The sequence below is a fragment of the Schistocerca americana genome, chromosome 3, assembly GCF_021461395.2.
Source record: "Schistocerca americana isolate TAMUIC-IGC-003095 chromosome 3, iqSchAmer2.1, whole genome shotgun sequence".
Lineage (NCBI taxonomy): Eukaryota > Metazoa > Arthropoda > Insecta > Orthoptera > Acrididae > Schistocerca > Schistocerca americana.
In genome coordinates, this window is record NC_060121.1 from 172,130,418 (window position 1) to 172,153,512 (window position 23,095).

Consider the following 23,095-nt stretch of genomic DNA (forward strand, 5'->3'; position numbering starts at 1 on the left):
TACCTACTTGCCACATCCACATCTCAGTGCAAGAATCCAGGATTTGTCACATTTTTGAACAAAATTCACATCTCCGTCATCAGTGTCTCATAATAGTGCATTCTACAAACAAATGAGATTACAATCAACTTTTATTAAAATTAGCAAAAATGTATCTGACTGAATTTTTAACCAAAATCCCTCTTAAATATATTCACTTTTTATAAATCTTCCAAAGTTTACAAAATATGTAGTTGCAGTGAGGACAAGGCCCAGACATGCCTCCCCACTTCTGTCCACCATCAACAGTTGAAACATATAGACCTTTTTTACAACTGCTCTGCACATCAACTTTAGAGACAGAAAAGCAGTACCATAATGTCACATTTCAACAAGTCTCAGACTTTCATTAAAATCAGCACAGTTTGACTGTAATAACATTTACATAAAAAATTTAATTTTTGAGTGAAGTTCGTACATAATTTTTAAATATAATTTTTACTACAGTTTTTTTCAGTAATTTTTATTTGCTGAGAATGAGTTCAGGTGCTGTTATCTGCTAAGGTAAGCAAGACAGATCACAAGAAATAATTAATGTTTTCAGATAACAGACAAAAATATGCATAAAGACACTTTCAAAATGTAAGGAAAATAATATAAAACTATAACTGATATTTCAAATATAGGTTCTCAAACATCAAAATGCATCCACAAACACACATAGAGAAAACATGGTTTGTAAATGCCTAGACGTATTGAGATATCCATTACACTCAGGTTTACCGCTATCTACTATTGCCTAGGTGGAAGCAATGTATAAGTGTGTTTCAATACCCCCCCCCCCCCCCCCCATAACCCCCCCCACCCCCACCCACCACCCCTCACACACACACACACACACACACACACACACACACACACACACACACACACACACACACACACACACAAATTAATTATCTCATGGACTTTAATTTTTTAGCCGGCCGAAGTGGCCCCGCGGTTCTGGCGCTGCAGTCTGGAACCGCGAGACCGCTACGGTCGCGGGTTCGAATCCTGCCTCGAGCATGGATGTGTGTGTGATGTCCTTAGGTTAGTTAGGTTTAACTAGTTCTAAGTTCTAGGGGACTAATGACCTCAGCAGTTGTGTCCCATAATGCTCAGAGCCATTTTTTTAATTTTTTACATTGACTCCAGTTTTCGAAACTAAACAGATTTTGATGTGAAAAATATATATTGATGATTGTTGCATATTTCTTTTCCTTTAGTTTGATAGTAGTATAATGGCATATAGACAAAGTTTTCACAATGGAATTTAGCTGGTATTCTTAGTCTTTGTGTTTCTATAAATATACTTCTATGAAGTTTAAAATTAGCTCTTCTTGTCTTACACAGAAAGAAAATATTGATGTTTAACAAACTTGTATTACATTTTAAGAAATATTGCAGTTGGTGTTCATTTACACTTGGCCAAGATAATGCAAATAACACATCGAAGTTCACATGTGACGTAAGTCTTTTCCTACTATACCTTACATAACGCTTCAATCAGTCCATATTAATTCCAAAAGTACAAACTTCATTGATTACTTTCACTGAATTTTAAGTTTTTTCTCATTTACTCATCCTCTTTTTTGTCCATATTTGTAGTTATGGTGTCCTCCACTTCATTTCCTTGAGTTCCCTCATTTGTGTTCCATACTCGTATCATTACTTGGAGTAATGTCATCTTATCTCTTTCACCAGTTATCTTTTCTGCTGAGTCAGACATAGGTTTCTGAATTATATTCATCCTAAGACTAGTTGAGTACAAAGGTGTGACATAAGAAATGGGAAGATTGTTCATATCAGAATGACTTTAAAAAACTTGTAAATTCCAGCAGAAATTGCTAAAACTACATACAAATTAATGAATGATCTCTCAATGCCAAAAACATCAATCATGTAAAAGCCAACTTGCACTTTTCTCACATGACATCCTGAAAGCTTTGGATCTAGGCTGTCAAGGAGAAGCAGTATTTGTTGATTTCCAAAAAGCATTTGACTCAGTACCACACCTACACTTGTTGTCAAAAGCATGATCACGTGAGGTACCAAATAGAATTTGTGACCGGACTGAGGATTCTTTGGTAGGTCGGATGTAGCATGTTCTCTATGATGAAGAGTCATTGTCAGATGTAGAAGTAACTTCAGTTATGTTCCAGGGAGTTGTATTGAAACCTATGCTGTTCATGTTATATATCAATGACCTTGCAGACAATATTTATAGAAACCTTGAACTTTTTGCAGATGATGCAGTTTATCTGTGATGAAGTACTGTCTGGAAGAAGCTGCATAAATATTGTCAGATCTTGATAAAATTTGAAAGTGGTGCAAAGATTGGTAAAGTGCTTTGAATGTTCAGAAATGTAAAATTGTGCACTTCACAAAATGGAAAAAAATATAGCATCCTATGATTGTAACATCAATGAGACACTGTTGGAATCGGCCAACTATGTGGGTGTAACAGTTTGTTGGTATACGAAATGGAATGATCACATAGACTCATTTGTGGGTAAATCAGGTGGTAGACTTTGGTTTATTAGTAGAATACGGGGAAGTGAAATCAGTCTACAAAGAAGACTGCTTACAAATCACTCGTGAATATTGTTCAGATGTGTGGGACCCATACCAAATAGGACTAATAGAGGATACTGAACATATACAGAGAAGGGCAGCACGAATGATCCATGAGACAGTGTCATACAGATACAGAAGGAACTGAATTGGAAGACTTAAAGATAGATAGAAACTATCCTGAGAAAGTTTATTAACAAAGTTTCAAGAACCAGCTTTAAATTTTAATATTACAATTCCCTATGTATCGCTTACATAGGGATTGTGAGGACAAGATTAGAATAATTACTGCATGCACAGAGGCATTCAGACAATCATTCATCCTGTGCGCTCTATACGTGAATGGTACGGGAAGAAACCATAATAACTGGTACAATTGGACATATTCTCTGCCATGCATCTCATGTTGGTTTGCATAGTGTAGTTGTAGATGAAAAGTCTTTGCATATACAAGGTTGGTTTAATATGTCTGGTAAACTTACATGGAAGAATGGAACATTTTTGGTTTGCCTTCATGGCTGGTAAGCTTGATTATTCCAGCAATCATACAAAGAATATTAACAATATACAACATGCACATCATTGGTGACAGCCATCTGAATTGGTCAGTGTATTGACTGTGGCTGAAAATGAAGAAATCTGAGGCTTATGTCGTTACTAAACATTTTCATTTGAAAGCTTGACTGCCACGTAAATTAAAACAGTATTGGATGAAGTTCATATGGAATTGGCATCATTATTCAAAACCATTTACTTTTAGATCAATGAATTTAAATGTGACTGGAGAAGCGCCAAAGATGAAGCTCACTCTGGCTGTCCAATTGAGGCCACCACAAAGGAAACCATTAACAAAATCCATGGTACAGTAATGCAAGAACGCTGAATAAAAATTTGTGAGATTGCTGAGACTGTAGCCATCTAAACTTATTGTGCTGATTTGTGACTGTTGATGAAACCTGGATCCATCATTACAAACCAGAGCAAATTGGCAGTCAACACAATGAAGAAAGGCTGGTGAAATTTTGTCAGCTGGTAAGAAGGAATAATCCTCATGGATTACATGGAAAAAGGCAGAAGAAAACTGGTCCCTGTTATGCTTCATTATTGGGTCATTTGAAACTATTGTTGGCTGAAAAAGACAGAGTTTGGCATGCAAAAAGTACTCTTTTACAATGACGAAAATGCATGAACTTGGCCTTGAAGTGGTTCCTCATCCTCTCTATTCAGCTGATGTAGCCCCAGGTGACTTCTTCTTGTTCCCCAATTTGACACTTTGACTTGCTGGGAAGAAATTTTCATCAAATGATGAAATAATAGTTGCAGTCAAAGAGTATTTTGTAGAGTTTAACAGAACCTATTTTTCTGATGGGATGAAAAATCTGGAGGATTGGTTAGCCAAGTGTATGTCCCTCAAAGGACACTATGTCGAGAAGTAAGATGAGTCGTTTATGAAACAAATCTTTTTGATGCTTTTTTACCAACTTACCAAACCACCATTGTAAAAAGTATAGTTTTTACTCAGAGCATATTATCTCATCAACAATTCAAAGAAAAGACCATAGGATTTTCTATCAACTATAAAATTGTGACTGATCAAGCTTTCCCGGCGGATGGAGCTCATTAGCAACAAGTTTGAGGAGGACATAGTAGCATTATTCAAACATGTGCTTACTTCAACATACTTCTTATTTCAAGACCAATGGGAAGCCCTCTGTCTCCTATGGTGGTCAATTATTTTATGGAGGACTTTGAAGAAAAAGCACTACGGTCAGCCACTCTCAAACCCTCTTGTTTTCTGCGGTATGTGGATGATACATTTGTTGTGTGGCCACATGGACTTGATACTCTACCTACATTTCTTCAGCATCTGAATTCGCTCCATCTGAATATAAACTTCACAGTGGAAGTGGAAAAAGATGGTACTTTACCTTTACTTGATGTCTTGGTACGAAGGAAAGCAGATGGAACCTTGGGACACAGCGTCTACCGCAAGCCAACTCATACAGATCTATATCTGCAGGCCACAAGCTGCCATCATCCTGCACAATGCGGTAGTGCATTACGTATGTTAGTTCATAGAGCACATGTGGTATCTGATCCTCAGAGCCTGTCGAGTGAAATACATTTGAAGACAGTGTTCCAACAAAACGGTTATTCTGAGAGACAGATACGTAATACATTCAGGCCCAGGCAAGTTCAATCTATGGAGCAGAACAAAGATACGAAGACGACACCCACCACTTTGGCCTTTTTTCCATATTTTGGTGCCATGTCTTCAAGAATCAGAAGAGTTCTTGGAAGATACAGAATTAAGTGTGTTTTTCAACCACCTGCAAAACTGAGAAACTTGTTGGGTTCAGTTAAGGATGACCTTGGACTGAGGAAATGTGAGTACAAGGTTCCTTGTCAGTGTGGGGCAGCATATATAGGCCAGACATGCCGCACAGTACAAGAATGCTGCAATGAACATCAGTGTCATACACGCCTTCGTCAACCAGAAAAGTCGGCAATTGCGGAACACTGCCTGAATACAGGACATCGTATTATTTATGAAAAGGCAGAAGTTTTATCCCCGGAATTATCTTTCTGGGACTGCATCATTAAGGAAGCAATAAATATCTGTACAGCCGATAATCTCATCAACGAGGAATATGGGATTTCAGCTGAGCACAGCCTTGAACCCTGAATTGGCTGCTGTTAAATCATGAAGCAAAAATCAAGATTCTTTGATAACAGGCTCTTCATAACACTGGCCTAGTACGGCCATTGGTGAGTAATGTCTCGCCACTCTGTTGACAAAGGCAGTGTACAATGCACGCTCGGGAGAGTCGCTCTGCGGTTTTCGGCAGAGGGAGTTTGAATATGGCAAATCAATGCACATGCGCAATTTCCATGGCTGCGCATTCTTCGCACGCGTGTTCTAGAAACAGGGCGTCGGTGTGGGGATACCGTCAGTCGTACCTAGCCACGAGCAAGGTTGAACCGCCTGAAGATGTTGGACAGTTGCTCAGAGGAAATATTGTAGAATTTGCACAATGTGATCCGGCGGCAAACCCGTGAAGACATTTACAACTATAAAATTAATATTACGTTCAGTGGATTCAAACTGTTTCACTTTTTAACTGACCTAATCAAAAATAACCATTTTATTGTAGTATTTACAAAGTCTACCCTCAGCTGGCACAACAGTGACATAATGAATTGTTGCAGATTGATCTTTTCAAGGACAGTTCTGAATCAGATGCCCTGTAGCATGCATTCCACCGACCCCAAACCACTGTCATTTGTGACTTCAGTGGTGTTAAGTAAGAGTTCATTGGAGAGCAGGGTGGAGGGCTGTTGTGTTTTCTGATGAAAGCTGTTTCTGCCTTGGTGCCAGTGATGGCACCAAGGAGGAGGCCAGTTGAGGACCTGTAAGTAAACTGTCTGCGTGCTAGACACACTGGACCTACACCTGGAGTTGTGCTCCCGGTTATTCCACACACCCTGACTGCAAATTTGTACATCAGTCTGGTGATTCAACCTGTCATGCTGCAATTCATTAACAGCATTCCAAGGGGTTTTCACAAACAGGATAACCCTTGCCCATGTATCACTGTTGTAAGCCAAGATGTTCTACAGAGAGTCGACATGTTGCCTTGGTCTCCTGTTTCCTATCGAGCACATGTGGAACATCATTGGACAAAAACTCCAGCATCATCCACACACAGCATTAATCATCCCTGAATTGACAGACCAAGTGCAACAAAACGGAACTCCATCCCATGAACTTACATCATATATATGTAGCATGCAATTCCCTCCCTCCCTCCCTCCCTCCCTTTCTCCCTCTCTCTCTACACTGTAGATCACTTAATTATTCAAGTGTACTGAAAATGAATTTTATTAAGACAGTAAAAATGGTTCCTAATACTTCTCAGGGATATAAATGATTTTCAGTAAGGTAATTGCTCTCACAAATGTCAAATTCAAAGTAGTTAGCTTCATCCTCTAGCCTATATAAAAAGGATGTACTATAAGGGTTATAAAATATTCCTAAACTAAATTAATTTTTTTTAGCAACCTCACAGTGTTGTACAAAATATGTTTATCAGACATATACTGCTCATATTAATTATGTTGTAACCATAAATTATTATTATTATTGCTTTTCCTTCAATTACAATTCCTAATTTTTGTCAGATCTCAGTGCTTTAATTAATGAGATCAGTAGTTCCCAAGATTTAGACTTTGGTGTTAATTATTCATAATCAGCCACATCATTATAATCATCATTTTATCTGTAATATTCTACCTGTTTTAATCATTCTCTGTGCCATCCCTGCAACCTATTCAACCACAATCTACATACCACAAATATGTCAGATTATCAGCAAATATTTCAACAAGTCATGAACATAATCTTAGATCAGAACTTTACTTTATCAAATGACAATTAACTGACCATGGACATTTCTCTCAGCATATAACCATGAACAAAAATAATATAAATTATCCTCAACTTAGCGTCAATGTAATTCGTATAGTTAGTGCTTGATGTATAAACAAAGATATTCCAGTACTCTGATCTTCCTGGAGGCATTTTTGAAATTCAGACTTCTTAAAAAGTTTGTTTTAGTAATTTTCTAAGCATTTTAAAAGTGTAAATACAACATTTGTTTTACATCCGTGAACCACAGTAAAAGTTCAGCTGTACCACATCTCAAACTCTGTGGTTCTGATTTTTGTTTTCATCAGAGGTACCAGTAAAGCATACCAGCACATACTGCCACAAATCAAATACTGCATGTAGACATATATATCACAAACATCATATTTCCTGTAGCCTTGTCATATTTTCACATGTGTCTCAAAATACATCATCACTGCATCAAATATGTGCATAGTGCCTAATCATCATCCTATTATCCTTAATCAAGTTATACTCTGTATACAATTCACATGCCTCACTCTTGACAAAGAAATACATTACGTTGCACTTGATTTTTCAAGCCTCTCATTATATTCATATTCATGTGACCTGGCAATTATCCTCCTGTAATAAGCTTTTCCTTTTAATGATAAATATAGATACACATTTGACATAGACATCAAAAGTAAACCTTATACTTTTACTTCACATCAATATCACTCACTTTAATTTTGGATCTTTTAGTATTTTCAAAAAATTAGATGCCGACTGTAACTACTCTGTGACAGAAGAATTTGTTTTCAGTTTTGCTTCCCACTGTCAGTTTAATAGCAGTTCATAGTTATTCGCCTTCTATTATTTCAAGATAGCAATCATACAACATAATAAAACTTCGTATTAATAAACTTGATTATGAATACATAGTTTGAGGAAAGCATAAATATTCTTTTAGTAGTTTCTTATATAGCAAGATTAGTCATACTACAGCAAAAATAAATTTATCTTTCAAAAATTTTCCTTTATGAACAGTAATTAAATATTACCTCCTTCAAAATTAGTGGCTGTTCTCCATTCTGTCATTTGCACTTTAAAATATTTTAAATTGCCATTGTTGCATCAACACTTTAAGCTATGACACCAGGAAGCATACTACATAATTTTTTATACAACATAGAAGGTGATAATAGAAGATATTTTGTAAAAGATGAACAGAAATGTCAGAGAAAACATGCAGTATGAAAGTGAAACTCTCTGAAATAATATTGCATGACCATTGAGGCAAAGGTTTGCTGTACCCATGTCACAAAAAGTCCCTGTGATCCACTGAGGGTATATGAATTTCATATGACAGTAAGAAAAAATATTTATGATTCACAGGGATCTGTCCCCCTTTATATTTCTCTATGCATCTGTTTAACATTTTTTTACCCAAGTATTATAACAAATGAGACATGGGGATTTCATATGACAGTAACAGCAAGAAAATTTTGTGATTTTCAGGGGTATATTTAGTTCTCACATAGTTAAATGTTGGCTTATCAGTTTTAGTTTTGTTCAAGTGTAATTTTGTTTGAATACAACAGGTCAGTTCAGAATGATGTTTCCATTTTAAGAGCACATGATAAATAGTTAAACAACTCTGAATATGTATATTTGTGTCATAGATGACAGGTTTCTAAATTTTCAGTTATAGACAGTATGATTTTCAAATTCTGAGAAAAGGTTTCCTTGTTTCCTGAAAAGTTATACATTTTTTTTTAAACAACAGAAATTAAATACATTATTAAACTTTTGCTTTAAGGATCATCTTTAGAACATTTGAATTCAGTAACATTATGAAGTCCAAATAATTTGCTGGATTTTTTATATATGATTTATATGCATTAGAATGTGAGTTCTCTTTAACTTCAAAAGGTCCTATGTAAATGTCAAAAAATTTCTTTAACTCTGTGGTCATTAATTTAGGTCTCTCCTGTGTTTAATCAAAACCAAATCCCATATTTGAAACTGAACTATTTTACCTTTTGCATCACACCTTCTTTTCCTTACTTCAGTCAGATTTTTCATTGTCTCCCTAACAGGTAGATATTTTTGTATCATGAGGTGTCATGACTTGGGAACAAGGTATTCAACATTTCCAGAAATGAAATTTGCAGATTTCAAATGGTGAAAACACAGTTGAAGAATGCTGTAAACCATTCATTATGTCCTCAAAACCATCAACATGTTCAGTCTAGTTAACATGATTTTTGCTACAGTAAGTTCTGTGGAGCATTTCTATTTTTCTCATATATTTTTCAGCTGAGTTACTTGAGGCATGGTAAACGGAAATCGAAATGTGTTCTATTTTTCAATCTTCTTCAAAAGTTTCTCATGATTTAGATGTAAATTGTGATCTGTTGTCAGGCAGAATAGCTCATGGCAAATCAACATTTGTTGAAAAGTCGTTTGTCATTTTAGAAATGATCTGTTTTCTTGTTGCTGTTTTTAGTGGATATACTTCAGTAAATTTGGAAAAAAAGGTCAGCTATAGATGAGATATAACAAACCTTCCTTTTGGTTTTGGTAACAGGCCATAAACATCAATGTCTGTAAGATCTAAATTTTTGTTTGGTAAAATGTTCTGCATGAATCTTCTCGAAGTTTGGTTACTCATCTTCATTTTCTGACAGTGATCACAGGTCTCCTTTTTCATTTTTCTGTCAAAATTATAAATATATGTTTTCCTGTGTTTTCTGTTTGCATCTTGTTGACTCACAGTGTCCAAAGCTTTCATGTATATAATTTATTAATGTGCTAATGTGTTCTTTAGGCTGGCATAGTTTCTAATTGTGTAAATCAGGTCTTGGTCTCCTAAATAGAATTCCTTTGTGTACTTTGTAGAATGATCAACTTTTTCTCCCACTTTTTTTCCTAAATAACTTTTAACTAGTCTCCAATTTTCATCATGGTTTTGATTCCTCTGAATATCATTACAAATTTTCAAAATATCTCTCTCATCTTTTACTCTCTTCGGGTACATATTTTGAATTCTGTCTCCCCTTCTCCACTAATATTTTCAGGACTGACTCCAACTGGTAGTGTAAAAAATGTCAGCTACAACATTTCTTCTCTCTGAATGTACCTGATTTCATGATCGAACTGTTTCAGAAATAAAACCCATTGGTTATTTGGATATGCATTCCTGAATGTAGATTTGTACTTAATGGTCTGAATATACAATTACTTCATACCCAAAACACAATTTTTAAATGTATTAAATGTCCAATGGACAGCAAGAACTTCCTTTTCTGTTACAGTGTACAATTTTTCATGCTTTTGTAATACACAACTGGCAAATGCAATTGAATGATATTTTAATTTCCCCTCAGTTTCTTATTCTTGGAAAAAATGTGCAGCCAAACCTGTGTCACTACTATCTGTCATTATACAAAAAGATAAGGTCTGAATAAATGTTGGCTTTGGTAAAGTTGTTTCTTTATTTCACTCCAAGTCCAATCCCAAGCTGAATTCTTCCATAACAAATCACATAAACAATTTCTGTTTAAAGCTTGAGTGCAAATAAATTTTCAATAAAATCCCGTGATACTTAAAAATCATTTTAGTTGCTTTTTGGTCTTAGGAACAGAAAGCTTTGTTTTGGCATCAATTTTGTCCTTATCAGATAAAATACGCCTTTCAGAAATAATATGTCTCGGAAATTACAGTTTGTTAACCCTAAAGTGACACTTTTCCAATTTTACAGTCATTCCCTCCTCCCTTAATTTTGAACAAACTTCCTTCAAAAGGTCAAAATATTCTTCCCACATTCTACCAGTAATTAAAATGTCATCAACATACACTCTTAGTTTAGAAGAAACTTCATCGTCCAAAACAAAGTCCAATTCCCTAACAAATTCTGCTACTGACACATTCAACCCAAAAGGAACAACACAATACTGCTAACTTGTACTGCTGTAGAAAAATTTAGTATACTTTCCAGTCAGATTCAAGAGGAATTTGATGAAAGCCAGAAGCTAATTCCAGATTACTCATAAACTTTACACAATCTGATATATGCAGAAGCTTGTCCTTTTTTTCAGGAGGATCATTTTCTCTTAGTAAAGATTGATTAAGGTGCCTGGAATCAAGCACACATCTACCACCTCCATTTCTTTTTGACACAACTAATGTGTTGTGAGCATTTCTACTTCTTTCTGTTGTTCCCCATGTTGCCATTTCCTGTATCTCTCTCTCCCCTTCATTTCTTTTTGAAAAGTAAATACCATATTGTTTAAAAAATACTTGTGAGCTTTGAGATGAAGTTAGCACAGATAATTTTTAACCTCTGCCTGTTTTTTCACTAAACATAGCTTGGAATTCCCATAACATTTCCCTTAGTCGGTTTTTCTAGTTGACATTTAAATTTACAGCTTCACATACTTTACAGTTTATCTGTTTTCCAAAATCTGGTTCACTCTGAAATAAAAAAAAAGTCTTCACAAAGACATTGATTTTACACTATGCCTCCCTATACCTTTGACATGACTGCAGTTGTTGCCACAATTCAGAATATACAGATCAGTTTTCAAAATAATATTTTCTTAGGTTAGTAATTATTAAGTCATTTTCACCCCAACTAAAGTTTGCATCAACCTTTACACACAATGGGCAACGGCCTTGCCGCAGTGGATACACCGGTTCCCATCAGATCACTGAAGTTAAGTGCTGTCGGGTGTGGTCAGCACTTGGATGGGTGACCATCCGGGCCGCCATGCGCTGTTGATATTTTTTGGGGTGCACTCAGCCTCATGATGCCAACTGAGGAGCTACGTGACCAAATAGTAGCGGCTCCAATCAAAGAAAACCATCATAACGACTGGGAGAGTGGTGTGCTGACCATATGCCCCTCCTATCTGCATCCTCAGCTGAGGATGACATGGTGGTCGGATGGTCCTGATGGACCACTTGTGGCCTGAGGATGGAATGCTGCTTTTTTACACATAATCCATACAGAGAATGAAACTTTCTTCCAATTTTGATATCGTAAGACATCCTTGCTGAAAAGTTACATCTTCAATTTTGAAAGTCAGTAACACATGATTTTTTACTAATTTACTTTGTCTCCTAGTAGTTCCTCTGATTTGCACCTCAGCTATTGGCATTTCCACAAACTCTTTCCCATTTTCGGTAGTATCCCTAAATTTCTCTGGAATTCCACAGATAGCTCTACCTGTGGCAATTAAGCCTTTCCCTTGCCATTGATCTACTTTGACTTTGATGTAAGAACAACTTAATTGTTTTTCATCTTCCTTCCCTACAGAAATTTCATTCTACAAATAATTTCCTACACCTGTAAAATTGTACACAACAACAGCCACAACAACACGTAATGGCAGCGAAAACTCTTCCTATGTTTTGAGTAATCGAAAAACTGCATTGCCACGCGAACACAGGCAAAGAAGTAAGCCTATTTACTTCTCCAACAAAACAGGAAAATGTACCACAACTTCAAAACTCTGACATGTTGTATATTGTGTAGCATAACAGCTACTAAAACAAGAGGACAATAACATAATGTAAGTTAAAAATAAAAATAGAACCCACTGATGATAGCACAAAAGTGCTGAAACATGTATGGGTGAAACAAAAGAAAAAAGGTGTCTTGCATAAGGCGGAACTTCTCATCCCATTTTCTTAGCAAGCACGGTGACAATAAGAAGAACTACACCACAAGATGATCAAATGACTATTGGTTACACTCTTTTCACTTAATTTCATCTTTTCTTCCATCACCAGTTTGGGTATAGAGCTTTACTGATTCTTGTCAATTGTTAACAAAATAATTCTCTGTCCACATTATTTTCAAATTGATCCCATAAAAATCTTAATAAAATCTCCCCTTTACTTTCAAAACTAACACACAAATTTAAACTACACACATTATCTCTATCACAACATTCTTCAGTGACTATAGATTGATGAGTTTGGATTGTCAATACCTGGTTTTCAGACACAACTTCATTAATGACTATGTTTTCCCTGAATTTACTAACAAAAACATTATCATCTCTTAGTTTCAACATTCCATTATCATTTATTTCAATAAACATTCTGTGTTCGCCCTCAGAATCCTCAACACCTCTTTCATCCACAATATTATTTGTAACATCATTACTTTCACAAAAATTACCATCAACTTTGTTCCCTCTCTTGCCTCATCATTGCAACTTCTTGCAGCTCTGAACCAACATTTATAAGCATCATCCTCTATTCCAAACAACCCTCACCCACTCCTTCTTCCCCCCCCCCCCCCCCCCCCCTTTCCCAGTTCAGATCCAAAACACTCACATTCAGCCCCGTTGTAAAAATCACTTACAGCCAATACACCCACATCTATATTTTCTGCATGTTTTTCAATACACTTATTTTGTGGTGTATTACTGTTCCACATGTTGTTGTTGCGGTCTTCAGTCCAAAGACTGAATTGACACAGCTCCCCATGCTATCCTGTGTTGTGTGAGCCTCTTCATCTCCGAATAACTACTGCAATCTACATCTTTCTGAATCTGCTTTCTGTATCCATCTCTTGGTCTCTCAGTATGACTTTTACCCCCACACTTCCCTTGAATACTAAATTGGTGATCCCTTGATGTCTCATGACATGTCCCATCAACCAATTTCGGTCAAGTTGTGCCACAAATTCTTTTTCTCCCCAGTTCTATTCAGTACTTCCTCATTAGTTACATGATCGACCCATCAGATCATCAGCATTCTTCTGCAGCACCACATTTCTTTTTATCTAAACTGTTTATTGTCCTTGCTTCACTTCCATACGTGGTTACACTCCAGACAAATAACTTCAGAAAAGACTTCCTAACACTTAAATCTAAATTTGATGCTAACAAATTTATCTTCTTCAGAAATGATTTCTTGCCATTGCCAGTCTACATTTTATGTCCTTTCTACTTTGGCCATCATCGGTTATTTTACTGCCCAAATAGCAAAACTTGTTTACTACTTTAAGTGTCTTGTTTCCTAATCTAATTGCCACAGCATCACCTGATTTAATATATCTACATTCCATTATCCTTGTTGTGCTTTTGTTGATGTTCATCTTATATCCTCCTTTCAAGATACTGTCCATTCCGTTCAACTGCTCTTCTAAGTTCTTTACTGTCTCTGAAGAATTACAGTGGCATTGGCAGTCCTCAGAGCTTTTATTTCTTCTCCCTGACCCCCCTGCGGGTTCGGGGGTCAGAATAGGCCCGCGGTATTCCTGCCTGTCGTAAGAGGCGACTAAAAGGAGTCTCAAACGTTTCGGCCTTAATGTGATGGTCCCCTACGGGGTTTGACCCCTATCTTTCAAAATTTTCTGTTAGTGCATACCATTTGGGGAAGGACGCCTTACGTGGTGTATTATATATCCGTCTTGCCCTAAGATCTGCCACAACCAATATTGTCATGGAGTTGGCCTTACACCATGCTTCCAACACTCAGCTGCTGTGTGTTCCGGGCAGCATACATGCCCTCCATTATGAACTTCCATCTTTGCCCTCCTGACACATATGGATATTCGACACCCGACAAACAGCATGGTAGCCAGTCCGTTGTGGTGGGGTCGTCGTGTACCCTCTTGGTGGTAGCTCCCTGACTACACAGGGATCGCACTGCTGATGCCTGAGCTGCTACCTCCCCTTGTATGCCGAGGAGTAGATGCCTATCCCTCTGGGGCATCGGGACTCCCGGCAAAGGCCATCCTGCCAAGTGGCCTTTGCTGTGGTTGGGTGGCACCCGTGGGGAGAGCCCCTGGTTGGAGTGGGTGGCATCAGGGCAGATGACCCGCAGTGAAGCGTGGTACATCATCTCTCGCTGGTGGGCCTCCACCAGCAGTCTCTAAGCGATCGAGGTCTAACCTCAACGGCAAGAAATACGAACCACGTTCATTTCCCTCCCTGGCCACTCCATGGGAGGAACGTATGGCAAAAGAAGGCAGTGAAGAATAGTCACCCCGGTTCCTTGTGTGTTCGCGAGTTGATGGGGACTCGTTTATGTCAACCAAGCCCCAGTTTTTTGTGGAGCATTTAGAGGACAAGTTCAGGGAGGTGGAGGGCTTGTCCAAAATGCGCTCTGGTTCAGTACTCATCAAAACAGCATCCTCTGCCCAGTCACGGAGGTTGCTCAATTGTGACAAGTTGGGGGATGTTTCCGTTAGCATCACGCCGCATAAGAGTCTCAACATGGTCCAGGGTATTATATTCCACAGGGATCTTCTTCTGCAGTCCGACGATGAACTACGTGCCAACCTAGAACGATGAGGTGTTCACTTCATCCGGCGCGTCCATCGGGGTTCGAGGGATAATCAGGTAGCCACCGGTGCCTTCATCTTGGCCTTCGAAGGTGATGTTTTACCCGAAAAGGTCAAGGTGATGGTTTACCGTTGTGATGTGAAGCCCTATATCCCTCCTCCGATGCGGTGTTTTAAATGCTGGAAGTTAGGGCACATGTCATCTCACTGCACTTCCGGCATCACATGTCGAGATTGTGGACGTCCTTCGCATCCCAATACTCCATGTGCTCCGCCTCCCATCTGTGTTAACTGCAGAGGACACCATTCCCCCTGCTCCCCAGACTGTCGGATCTTCCAGAAGGAAAGGAAGATAATGGAATATAAGACCCTGGACCGCCTGACCTACACCGAGGCAAGGCGGAAATATGAGCGGCTACATCCTGTGCCCATGATGTCTACCTATGCCGCTGCTGCAACACCGGTTCGAACCTCTACAGTGTCATCACCTACAGTTCGATCTCAGCTCTGTCAGAATTCACCGGCTCCCTTGGTTGTGGGGGGCCCTTCCCTCCCTGTTGCTCCTGCTCCATCTACTTCAGGAGCAACACCACCCCAACCACCGGGGACATCTGTTCCCCCTTCCCAGCCGGAGAAGCGTGAGCCTTCTTCGGCTCCTCTCGCCCGGAAGGGGTCCCTTGGGGCCCTCCCATCCCAGGCTTTGCCCAGTGCCAAAGCGGACACCCGCAAGTCTCTCAAACAACCACCGGTCGCTGGTCGTAGGGCGTCACTGTCGTCTTCAGTCCCTGAGACTGACCCAGTGAGGCCCTCCCAGCCAGAACCACCTAAGGCACAGCGCGCAAAGCAGTCCAAGAAGAAGGCTCCCAAGCATCCTGACATTGCGGTGGCACCTGTCCCACCGCAACCTTCTCACTCTGCGTCCAAAGATGAGGTGGAGATTCTGGCGTCCGCTGAGGACCTGGATCTCGCCAGTCCCTCGGACGCCATGGATGGCTGTTGTACTGGTGGTGACTCAGTAGCAGGAGGCGTAATCTGCCTCCCCAGTCTTTTCACGCCTTTCCCATCCATGGACAATACCATCCTCCAGTGGAACTGCAGCGGTTTCTTCCACCATCTAGCTTAGCTCCGACAACTTATCAGCCTTCACCCTCTCTTCTGCATTGCACTTCAGGTAACTTGGTTTCCAGCAATGCGAACCCCCGCCCTCCGTGGATACCGGGGTTATTATAAGAACCGAGCAGCTTATGAAAGGGTGTCTGGTGGCGTCTGCATCTATGTCCTTTCACAGCGAGTCTGTCCCTCTACAACGGCTTTAGAGGCTGTCGCTGTTAGGGTGTGGACGCCACAGGCTATTACCGTCTGCAGTCTTTACCTTCCACCGGATGGTGATGTCGCGCAGCATGAGCTGGCTGCGCTGCTGGCTCAATTGCCGCCACCTTTCTTGTTACTGGGCGATTTCAATGCCCACAACCCTCTATGGGGTGGGACTGTCTCCGATGACCGCGGTCGTGCCGTGGAGCATTTGTTAGCTCAGCTCGACCTCAGCCTCTTGAACACCGGTGCTCCCACGCATTTCAGTGTGGCCCATGGCTCGTTCTCGGCCATCGATCTCTCTCTTTGCAGCCCCGTTCTTGTCCCATCCCTCCACTGGAGGGTGCATCCTGACCTGTGTGGTAGTGACCATTTTCTCATCTATTTGTCACTGCCCCAGTGTCATTCTTCTGGGCGCCTGCCCCGCTGGGCACTCCACAGGGCTGACTGGCCGGCTTTTACTTCCGCTGCAACCATTGAGTCTCCCCCACAGGGTGACGTTGACGAGGTGGTCCCTGTCTTAACCACGTCAACCATTTCGGCGGCCGAGGCTGCCATCCTCCGCTCTCCTGGACTCCCTCGGAGGAAGGCTGTACCCTGGTGGTCGCTGGAGATTCCTGAGGCTATTCGCGACTGTAGGCGGGCTCTCCAGCGTCATAGGCGGCACCCGTCTCTAGAGACCCTCATCGCCTTTAAGAGGCTCCGTGCCTTGGCCCGTCGTTTTATTGCACAGTGTAAGCAGGAGTGCTGGGAGAGGTATGTCTGATACCTGGGCTCCCGTGTCTCCCCCTCGCTCGTGTGGTCCCGGATCCGGCGGATTTATGGAGACCGGACCCCTATGGGTGTCCCTGGGATCTCCTTGGACGGCGCTGTCTGCACGGACGCTGCCGCCATTGCTGAACACCTTGCTGCGCACTTTGCTCAGAGCTTTGCGACTGCAACTTATCCCCCTGCCTTTCGCTCTCTCAAGGAGCGAGCCGAGCAGACGCCATTATCATTCCACATGCGTCGTTCTGAAAAATACAATGCTCCTTTCAGCGAGAGGCAATTCCTCGCTGCCCTCGCCAATTGCCCTGATATAGCACCAGGACCAGACTGCATCCACGCGCAGATGTTGAAGCATCTCTCCAGGGACTGCCAGAGACATATCCTCACCATCTTTAACCGCATTTGGAGTGAGGGCGTGTTCCCGTCGCAATGGCGAGAGGGTCTTATTGTCCCCATCTTGAAGCCCGGTGCGGACCCACTGGCGGTGGACAGCTATCATCCCATTACCCTCACCAACATTTTGTGCAAATTGCTCGAACGTATGGTGGGGCGGCATTTGTGTTGGGTCTTTGAGTCGCACGGTCTCCTCGCTCCATCCCAGGGTGGCTTCCGTCGGGGCCGGTCTGCTGCGGACAATTTTGTGCGGCTAGAATCCGCTATCCGTACGGGCTTTGCCCGACGTCAGCATCTTGTTGCTGTATTTTTTGATCTGCGGAAGGCGTATGACACCACATGGAGGCATCACATCCTCGCTACGTTGCATGAGTGGGGTCTTCATGGTCGGCTCCCGGCTTTTCTTCAAACCTTTCTATTGTGCCGCTCTTTCCGGGTGCAAGTCGGTGCCACCTCTAGTTCCTCTTATACACAGGAAAATGGGGTCCCGCAGGGCTCGGTGTTGAGCGTCTCCTTCTTTCTAGTGGCCATTAATGGTCTGGCTGCAGCCGTGGGGACGTTGGTGTCTCCTTCTTTGTATGCCGATGACTTCTGCATCTCATTTAGCTCCACGACTATGGGAGTCGCCAAACGCAGGCTGCAAGTAGCCATTCGCAAGGCAGCATCATGGGCTCTGACTCATTGTTTTCAGTTCTCTGCAGCCAAGACTCGAGTTATGCACTTCTGCAGGCGTCGGATGGTCCACCCTCATCCTGAACTTTACCTCGACGGCCACCTGCTTGAAGTGGTGGACACTTGCCACTTCTTAGGACTCGTCTTTGATGCCCAGCTCACATGGGTTCCTCATATTACTCAGCTGAAGCAAAAGTGCTGACGGCACCTCAACGTCCTCCGCTGCCTGAGCCACACATCTTGGGGTGCGGATCACTGCACGCTGTTGCGATTATACAGGGCCCTTGTGCAGTCCAGGCTTGATTATGGGAGCCTGGCCTATGGGTCTGCATCACCCTCAGTGTTGATGTTGTTAGACCCCATACACCACTGTGGGGTTCGGCTTGCAACTGGCGCTTTTCGTACGAGCCCCGTGGATGGTCTACTGGTGGAGGCCGGGGTTCCCCCCCTGCGGATTCGCCACCATCGACTGCTCGCCGACTGTGCTGTCCACGTGCATTGCTCGCTGGGCCATCCCAATCATCGCCTGCTTTTCCCTGCCATGGTTCTCCATCTGCCCGAAAGGCAACCTAGGTCTGGGCTTTCCATAGCTGTCCGCGTCCAGTCCCTGCTGTCGGAACTGGGGTCATTCCCTCTTCTGCCTCCCTTCTGGGTCCGTGCACCTACGCCTCCCTGGTGTTTGCCCCGGCCGTCCGTCCGTCTGGACTTGGCACAGGCACCCAAGGACTTGGTTCCGCCTGTGGCCCTCCATCGCCATTTTCTTGCACTCCTTGCCTCATTTTCGAGCTGTGAGACTGTCTACACTGATGGTTCCCTGGTTGATGGTCGCACTGCCTACGCTTTTGCTCACGCTGCCCATGTTGAGCAGCGCTCCTTGCCGACTGGCTGCAGTATTTTTACTGCAGAGCTGATGGCCATATTGCGCGCTCTTGAGCATATGCGTTTCTGCTCAGGTACGTCCCTCGTCATCTGCAGTGACTCCCTGAGCAGCCTCCAGGCCATCGGCCACTGCTATACCTCTTCTCCTCTGGTGTCCTCTATTCAGGAGTCTGTTTCCGCCATTACCCGTTCTGGTCATTCGGTGGTCTTTGTCTGGACGCCAGGTCACGTTGGCATCCCGGGGAATGAATGTGTTGACAGGCTGGCCAAAGGGGCGATCGACGCCCCAGTTTTGGAGATCGGCCTCACGGCTCGCGATCAGCAGCTGGTGTTATGCCGTAAGGTGCTTGGGATGTGGACTGCTGAGTGGCGTGACATGACATCCCCGAATAAACTGCGGGCTGTCAAGGAGACGACCGATGTGTGGCGCTCCTCCCTGCGGGCTTCTCGCAGGGACTCTGTCATCCTGTGTCGCCTTCGCATCGGCCATACCTACCTGACGCACAGCTGTCTTTTGCGTCAGGAGGATCCCCCCCTGTGTCGGTGTGGGTCTCGGCTGACGGTCGCCCACATTTTGTTGGAGTGTCCCCGACTGCGCAACTTCCGGCAGTCTTTTAATCTCCCGGGCACTTTGCCTTTGGTTTTATGCGACGATGCCTCCATGGCTGATGACGTTTTAAATTTTATCCATGGTAGTCCTTTTTATGGTTCCATTTAGGGAGGTCCTGCACCTTTCCCTTTCTGTGTCTTTTGTCCTCGCGTCTCTCCATATTTGTTGCTGTTTTGGTGTGTCGTCGGATGGTTGACTCTTTCCCTTTTTTTTTGTTCTCGTGGTCAGTCAACCAGTCTCCGGCCATCTTCTTTTCTTCTGTTTCTTTCTGTCTGGTGTTCATCTGTACTCTTCTTGTCTGTAGTGTTTGTTGCTGCATTTGTGTTCTTTTAGTGCCTGGGGGGGGGGGGGAGTCTCCTCCCCCCTTTGGTTTTTACCTGCTCCGCAAATTTTCGGCTCGCCTGTTTTTGGAATGGGGGACTGATGACCTTCACTGTTCAGTTCCCCTTAAACATCCCAACAACCGCCACCACCGTCTTCTCCCTGAACTTTAATTCTTGCTCCAGATTTTTCTTTAGTTGCCTTTACTGCATGTTCAGTGTACATATTGAATAACATTGGAGGTAGGCTACAGTCCTGTCTCATTCCCTGTTCAACCACTGCCTCCCTTTCATGCCCCTCGACTCTTATAACTGCTGTCTGGCTTCTGTAAAAGTTGTATGTAACCTTTTGCTACCTATATTTTGCCCCTGATACCTCCAGAATTTGAAAGAGAGTTTTCCAGTCAGCACTGTCAAAAACCTTCTCTAAGTCTATAAATGCTATCAATGTAGGTTTGCCTTTCCTTGATCTACCTTCCAAGATAAGTCATAGGGTCAGTATCATCTCGCATGTTCCTATATTTCTCTGTAATCCAAATTGCTCTTCCATTAGGTCCATTCCTACCAGTTTTTCCATCCTTCTATAAAGAATTCATGTTAGTATTTTGCAACTGTGACTTATTAAACTGCTTGTTCCGCAATTTTCACACCTTCCAGCCACTGCTTTCTTTGGAATTGGAATTACTACATTTTTGCTAAAGTCTGAGGGTATGTCTCATACATCTTGCACACCAAATGGAAGACTTTTGTCATGGCTGGCTCCCTCAAGGCCATCAGTTGTTCTGACAGAATATTGTCTACTCTTGTGGCCTTGTTTCAGCTTAGATGTATCAGAGCTTTGTCGAATTATTCTCGAAGTATCATATCTGCGATCTCATCATAATCTATGTCCACTTCCCTTTCTAAAGCATTGCTTTGAAGTTCATCTCCCTTGTATATAGACCCTTTATATACTCCTTCCACTTTCCAGCTTTCCCTTCTTTGCTTAGTACTGGTTTACCATCTGAGCTCTTGATATTCATACAGCTGCCTTCTCTTTTTCCCAAAGACCTTTTTAATTTTCCTGTAGGTGCTTCTAAATCCTTAATTTGCCCTCCACCCATTCCTGCTTACCAATTTTGCGCTTCCTATCAATCTAATGTTTTAAACATTTGTATTCCCTTTTGCCTGCCTCATTTGGTGCATTTTTAAATTTTCTCCTTTCATCAGTTAAATTCAATATCTCTTGTGTTATCCAAGGATTCCACTAACCCTTACCTATTTGATTCTCTGCTGCCTCACTATATCATCTCCGACAACTACCCATTTGCTTTCTACTGTACTCCTTTCCCCTATTCTAGTCAATTGTTGTGTAATGCTGCTTCTGAAGCTCTCAACAACCTCTGGTTCTTTCAACTTATCCAGGTACCTTCTGCTTTATTTCCTACCTTTTTCCAATTTCTTCTTTAATCCACAGTTCATAACCAATAAATTATGGCCAGTGTCCACGTCTGCCCATGCAAATGTCTTACAATTTAAAGTCTGGTTCCTAAATCTCTGCTTCATCATTATATAATCAATCTGAAACCTTCCAGTGTTTCCAGATCTCTTCCATGTATACAATTTTCATTTATGATTTTTAAACCAAGCGTTCACGATGAATAAATAATGCTCTGTGCAAAATTCAATGAGGCAGCTTCCTCTTTCATTCCTTCCCCCAGTCCATATCCATCTAGTATTCTTCCTGTTCTTCATTTTTCTACTATTGCACTCCAGTTGCCCATCATGAAAAAAATTTCATCTCCTTTAACTTTATGAATAATTTCTTTTATCTCATCATACATTTCTTCAATCTGTTCATCATCTGCAGAGCTAGTTGGAATGTAAAATTGTACTACTGTGGTAGGCATGGGCTTTGTGTCTACCTTGGCTATGATAATTGATTCACTTCTGTTGATAGTAGCTTACTTGCATTTCTATTTTCTTATTCATTATTAAACCTAGTCTTGCATCACCCTATTTTATTTTGCATTTATAACCCTGTGTTCACCTGACCAGAAGTATTGTTCCTCCTGCCACTGAACTAATTCCCACTATATCTAACTTCAACCTATTCATTTCCCTTTTTAAATTTTCTAACCTTCCTGCTGGACTATAACAATGTACTCCTGAGTAGTCCCCACCTGGAAATCTGAATGGTGGACTATTTTACCTCCAAAATATTTTACCCAAGAGGACACCATCATCATTTAACCATACAGTAGAGCTGCATGTCCTCGGGAAAAATTGTGGCTGTTGTTTCCCCTTGCTTTCAGCCATTTGCAGTACCAGCACAGCAAGGCAATTTTGGCTGAAGTTGCAAGGCCAGATCAGTCGTCATCCGTGCAACTACTGAAGAGGCTTTTGCTTCCATATTCTTCGCATGATCAAATTCAGAACACATCTTTAGTATGTTCACTTTTTATAAATCCTATAAACTTTACAAAATGTGTTATGTAGTTGCAGTGAGGACAAGTTGTAGACTTATCTCCCCACTTCCATCCACCATCAACACTTGCAACAGATAGACGTTTTTTATGACTCCTTTGTATACCAACTTCAGAGATACGTACGCAATACAATATCATCATATTTCAACAAGTCACAGGCTTTTATTAATATCAATACAGTTTAACTGATATAATAAAACACTGGGAAATCCAGGATGGAATAATGACAGTGTTACATGTAGTGGAGATGATGAGTCGCAGACAGGCGCAACAAAACAGCTGCTAAACTTGTAACCTTTCAGTCACAAGGACTTCTTCTGAAACAGACAACCTACACACATTCATGCAAATGCAGCTCTCTCTCTCTCTCTCTCTCTCTCT

The 23,095-nt window shown here is 41.6% G+C and overlaps 1 protein-coding gene and 1 pseudogene across 4 annotated transcripts in view; both read left to right on the forward strand.

Moving 5' to 3' along the window:
- The window catches only part of LOC124606689, a 267,269-nt gene that overhangs the window by 99,194 nt on the left and 144,980 nt on the right, over window positions 1-23,095 (forward strand). The window lies entirely within an intron of this gene.
- LOC124608181 lies at window positions 11,656-11,773 on the forward strand (annotated as a pseudogene).